This window comes from Apium graveolens, chromosome 11, assembly GCF_009905375.1.
Source record: "Apium graveolens cultivar Ventura chromosome 11, ASM990537v1, whole genome shotgun sequence".
Classification (NCBI taxonomy): domain Eukaryota; kingdom Viridiplantae; phylum Streptophyta; class Magnoliopsida; order Apiales; family Apiaceae; genus Apium; species Apium graveolens.
In genome coordinates, this window is record NC_133657.1 from 92,215,363 (window position 1) to 92,221,010 (window position 5,648).

Sequence of the window (5,648 nt, forward strand, 5' to 3'; positions counted from 1 at the left end):
TTATATCTAACAATCTCCCCCAACTTGTGCTTTATGAAAATATGTACAAGTTTCTAATTGATGATGTCAAAAACTATCTAAATGCAGAATAATTAAAAAGTTCACAAACATACAGTCAATGTCTCAGACTTTAATCTTTAACTCTGGCATATCCTATAGCTTCACTCAAAAATTATTTGAGCACGTTTTCCTCAGCTATATTCAAATACATCTTCAGTATTTGCTTGATATCCCTGAGCTCTTGAGAAGACTCATTAATCTCATAAATAGTAGCTTTTAAATCAGAAATTTTACATCTGCTTAAGTTCAGATAATCCAGTTGAATCAACCCATAATTTTTAGCATCAGGACTAAAAGAGATCGGCTTGGATCCAAGTTGCTCAATAAGTTGTTCTTCTTCTTTAGGCATGTCAGCAACTGAATTATCCTTCAGTATGTATTTTGGAATGAACTTAGACTTTGTCATACCTTTCTGCTTCTCATGAACTAGACCTTTCAAGACATTAGACCACATTTCAATAGTTGAATTTTGAACAGAGAGCATGCAGACAAGGTATTCAAGTTCTTATCAGGATTTATTCAGCATTTATTCTTGTTGTAAGAACCGGAAAATTTACGACTATTTTGTGTTGTATTAAATAAAATATTACGTGTTTTATTATAATGTGAATTATGCTTAGTCATAAAATGTTACCATTCTGTGCCTTATATGTTCAGTGTGGTTTGAAATATTTTTTGGCTATTTTATTACGTGTTAAATGTGTCGATATATAATATTATGTTATCGAGATTAAATTTTAATTGTCGATATCGCGTGTAGAATGTTTGGCCTTATTTTCCGTAATATGGAGTTTACCATATTGATTTTTGGTACATCTAATTAATTTAGAAAATATCTCGTCTTCCGAAAAATTATTTTACCGAGCCCCTACATGTACTCCAAAGCCCACAAAAATCTTATTTTTATTTTTACAAAAATATGGGACTTTTATTATCTTGCATGTTTTTATATGTTTTAATTATTCACAATTTTTATAAAATTTTGGCATATATTTTGTATTTATTTGAAAATAAAATTGTAAAAATCATTCCCCATAAATTATTAATTATAGGCTAATTATTTTTATTAGAAGTTATAATTAAGGCCCTAAATGAAATTAGGGGTATTTTTATGTTACTATAAATAATTTTCAAATTTAATGATATTAACCAAATATCACATAAATATAAGAAAAATCAGAGAATTATCCAGAAAAGGGATTAGGGTTCTTGGAGGTTGGGAATCGAAGTTCAAATTCGTAGTGATTCTGTGGTCCAAATCAATCATATAGGTAATCAAATCGAAGCTTATGAACCCTGCTTTTATTTTCTGTCATCAATGTTTATATTGGATTCTTAGTTTGAAAGTTCAATTTTATAAATTTAATTTGAAATTAGGGGTTTGTTAATCGTTGATTGTTGATGTGATTGGTGTGCATAGGTTTATAGATGTGACGGTCCCAAACTCCGGGGTATAGAGTTAGACATCAAAAATAATAACAAACAGGAATATACAATAACTGAACTTGAATTACATAAACAACTAGAACATTTACGACCCCCTTATCAAGATCTTGCCAGGTTTAAGTATGCAATAAGGTTATATAAAATATTACACTAGGGTAGACTTAGGATAATCCTGATATAGGACTTCCTGACACAAAAGTATATCTGATATACAACCCAACAAAACCTAACACTAATCTAACTAGTATCACTGAACCCGCCACATAAGATCCAAACAACAGAGGAGTCTGCACCCGGCCCTGAATGCGACCAACGGTGGTCTTCCTAGCAGGAACGCAAGTTCTTGGCATCTGAAAAGATTAATATAGAAATTTGCAAGAATGAGCCAACAAATGCACGGCAGTACCAGATATAAAATAAAACAACATATATATATATACATTACACCATAAATAGCTTCTAACAACCCCAAATCTGTGTTTCTATAGACCCCAAAAAAGGTTGCCTTAGGCCGGAATATGTCTATTGCAACACATTTTGGGCATTGGGTGTAAGGAAGTAACCATAGGTATCTAACCTTACATCAGTGTCAATCTATAGTAACACATCAAAATATGTTGCTATAGATATCAATTGCAACAGGATTTTTATAGTATAACAACATAGGTTTTGTGTCGTAATAGAGGTAGTGATTGACAAAAAAAATGTGTTCCCGTGTGGGCCCCACTAGCCTAATATATAATGTATTTCTAGTGTTCATAATTTGTAGTGAACTTCACAGGTGCAGCAGCTTTTCCACACACTCTGCTATTAACTATTCTGGCCATTGTGACCCTCGCTCTGATGCACCACCAGGCACTTAACGTATTTATTTGTATGTGGTTGATTCAATTTAGGATGACCAGATATAGCAAGATGCAATCAGTATGCTCACTGCAAAATGAGGGAAGAGAACTAAGTCACATAGAACTAATAGATAGAATATCAGCTTCAATATAAATAGAGATGCATAATAAATTTTACACAGAGGTGTATTAGACAGTCATAAACATTTAGAATTTTTTAATCTAACAAGGTAATTGACAATTAGAAGGCACCACTTTTGCTGATTATAAACTTTAAATACTTAAAAAGGACTTGTAAAGAAACACAACAGATAAATTATCAATACCTGGCCAATACCAGAAAATGGCACTATAGGACATCCCTTCTGCATAGCTATGTGAACAAATCCTTTCTGGACTTGAGGAATGTTACCTGCAATTTAATAAAAGCACGAGTCAAGCAGTGGAAAAATTAAAGAATAGTGTATTTTTAATCTCAGGAAAAAGCATATTTATATAGGGTATCATGTCATTTGGTTCAGTCACCAATGAGCACATATTTCCAGCAATTTGAGCAACATTCTTTTTAGTCTCGGAACTCCTCTCCCTAAGTCCTATATGAATAATTGGTACCAATAATGTGAGTGAAAGAGAGTTGATTGAATTAAAAAAAGTAGTCTGTAGTATGAAACAAGAATAGATGTCACCAGGATGATTATCATGTGCATATATGCATTATATTTTTACATTATAATAACTAATTCTTACTTAAGTATGATGACCAGCGAGTATCAAATATGTTGATTAGGATCAGTAAGGCCCAATAGAAGTGTAGGGAAAAGAGCAGAAATTTTTGGATCCTTGATCACGCTCCCAACCTGGAATGCAGTACATTAATTATATCGTATTGATGAAAAGAAAAGTATTTCCAACCTAATATCAAGCTATCACCTGCTACAGTGCAATCTGTGCTGCCGAATGTACTTTGGGGTGGGTATATATTTAAACCTTTAAGGAGAAAAAAAGTATACTTAATATCAAGGCATACCTCAGTTACAGAGAATGCATGACTATCACGTATACCTCAGTTAACTTAGTCACGCAGTCTTAATTGTGGACAAGAATTAAGAAACCGGTTATATTTTAAAAAAATAGATGTAAATGTGTATATATATCTACATGGTTTGGATGGTAAGCTAGTTAATATACAACATATAAATATCTTTTAATTGGTAGTTAATATATGCAATCTTTATGATCCACAATACATTTATAAGAATGATACTTACCCCTGATTTAAAAATATTTATTAAACCCATAATTTAAAGCACATATTGCATCAAATTCTACCCCTGGCCCGATAAACTTCTTAGAAGAGGTTGTTTACTTGCTTACTCTAACGTATGCTACATGACTTTATCTAGAACATAAAGGATAAGTTGCAGCTGTAGAAAATAAATTTTTACTTTATAATAGTGATTCCACAGCATCCTTGAACAAAAAAATCACCAGATAATTAAAAATAAGTATACAAGGATTATCAAGTGCACATATATAAGCAGAGAATATAAATTGGTTAACATTAAACTTTATAACAGGCTTGTCAAACTTAATAGGTATTGAGCAGTAATCAGAGCTTGTCAAACTTCATAGCAGAGTGCTTTTCTGGCTCGTTAAATCATGGCAGATACTATCAAATTATCGACTTTGGGGACTGCTGTCAAAAGCTATAAAACACTCAGGTTTATATTTCGCCATGAGCCAGAGTGATGGAGTGCCTCCAACCCGCCTCCAACCTGTTGTCACATTAATCATAATGTGCATTTCAATCTCCAAGAAAGATTTCATTTAATAGCTTTGATTTTGATTCAAATTAAAAATTATATGTTCACATTAAATTTAAGGGACAGATTCTCAAGGTATTGCTTATTACACTTGGTCATACGTCTCAATTGACAACACCGTGAAATAATTCCCAAATTTCGTTCACATAATTATTTAATTTCACTTTTGAGAAGCATAATGTCATGTACTGAATTTTTTTGAAATAATAAAGGATACAAATACAAGGGGTAAGCTATTTTAAATGGGTTCTACTTCCACTACATCAACTCCTATTCTGCTCAACAATCCTAATCCTGCTCTGAAGCCTATTTTCAAGATCAACATTTAAGTTGGTTTCTTATGAATAACGTCAATCGCATATACTATCGTAAATGAATGTGTATAATATTTTTAACATTGGTTAGTACGTTTGGTCACATGTATAAGTAGCATTTTAGTATTACTAGTATTGTTAAGACAAAATCTCAGGTTCGAGAGGTTGCTTGGTACAAAAAGAGAGATAAATCGGAAAATTAAACTAAAACAACCAAATTGGTTATTTGGAATTACTTGATCAATTTGGGTCACTTGTTAATGCAGAGGTACGATGCAGCCCCCTGCAAAGTTCAGGTTGATCGTACTCTCATGTTCTTGCGATCCCAACAACAACTTTACCATTTCTAGCCATTAGAATCCCTATAATGAAATCCCATATACATACGCTTACATTCATTTATACTTATACACACAAAAACAAATACCTCATCTAAGAAATCACGAAACAACAAACCCAGGAAATAAATTTATCGAACCTTGAGAATTCACCACCGACCATCTTGAATATCTGCAAAAACCAAAGAAAAATAAGTGAGGGAGAGAGAAATAGACATAAGTAGGATAAATAGAGAGAGAGAGAGGGAGAGAAATATATACACACACACTAATGACACAAGTATAAAGCGAGGATTATACCTCAAAATCTAAACTACCCTCAAATCTCAAACCCTAATTGAACACTAAAATCCCAAATTAGTCTCTCTTACCCTTGAATTAAATCTAAACTCATCTTGAATCCTAATTTAGATAGAGAGAGACGACGAGAAACAAGGGGTAGAAGCCATAATTCAGACAGAGAGACGAGTGACCGAAGATGAAGAGAGGCGGGTAATTTTTTCATTCGAAGTGAGAGTGAATATTTTCCACTATAATTGATTTCCCCCTCTAATTTGTGCGAATATTTCACTTCCCGCTCTCTCCAAGTGTTAGCTTGCAGGCCCAATTGTTTAAACAACCCAACCCATACTAATCATTTTTAATTTTTGAAATCATATTTTTTTTAAATTACACGCATTATATTTATTATAATTCATTTAGTACTTTAATTAATTTATGAAAATTTAAAACTATTACATCTGATATTTTTATAAACAAATATTTTAGTGATATCAATTGATATTTTAGTTTTATTTAAACTAATTATTAAAATATATTCAT

The 5,648-nt window shown here is 32.1% G+C and overlaps 1 long non-coding RNA gene across 4 annotated transcripts; it reads right to left on the minus strand.

Annotated features, from left to right (window-relative positions):
- Positions 1–1,916: 1,916 nt before the first annotated feature.
- Positions 1,917–5,408, minus strand: LOC141697962 (uncharacterized). 4 transcript variants are annotated; one of them, XR_012564894.1, is made up of 7 exons: positions 5,198–5,408; positions 4,967–4,998; positions 3,282–4,126; positions 3,099–3,208; positions 2,877–2,944; positions 2,678–2,763; positions 1,917–2,439 (listed from the first exon to the last, which is right to left on the minus strand). It is a non-coding gene; the product is annotated as an uncharacterized LOC141697962 (long non-coding RNA). The 4 variants fall into 4 exon arrangements; XR_012564895.1 differs by adding an exon at positions 4,725–4,850 and having other exon boundaries at positions 3,099–4,126; XR_012564892.1 differs by having other exon boundaries at positions 3,099–4,126.
- Between the last annotated feature and the right edge of the window lie 240 nt (positions 5,409–5,648).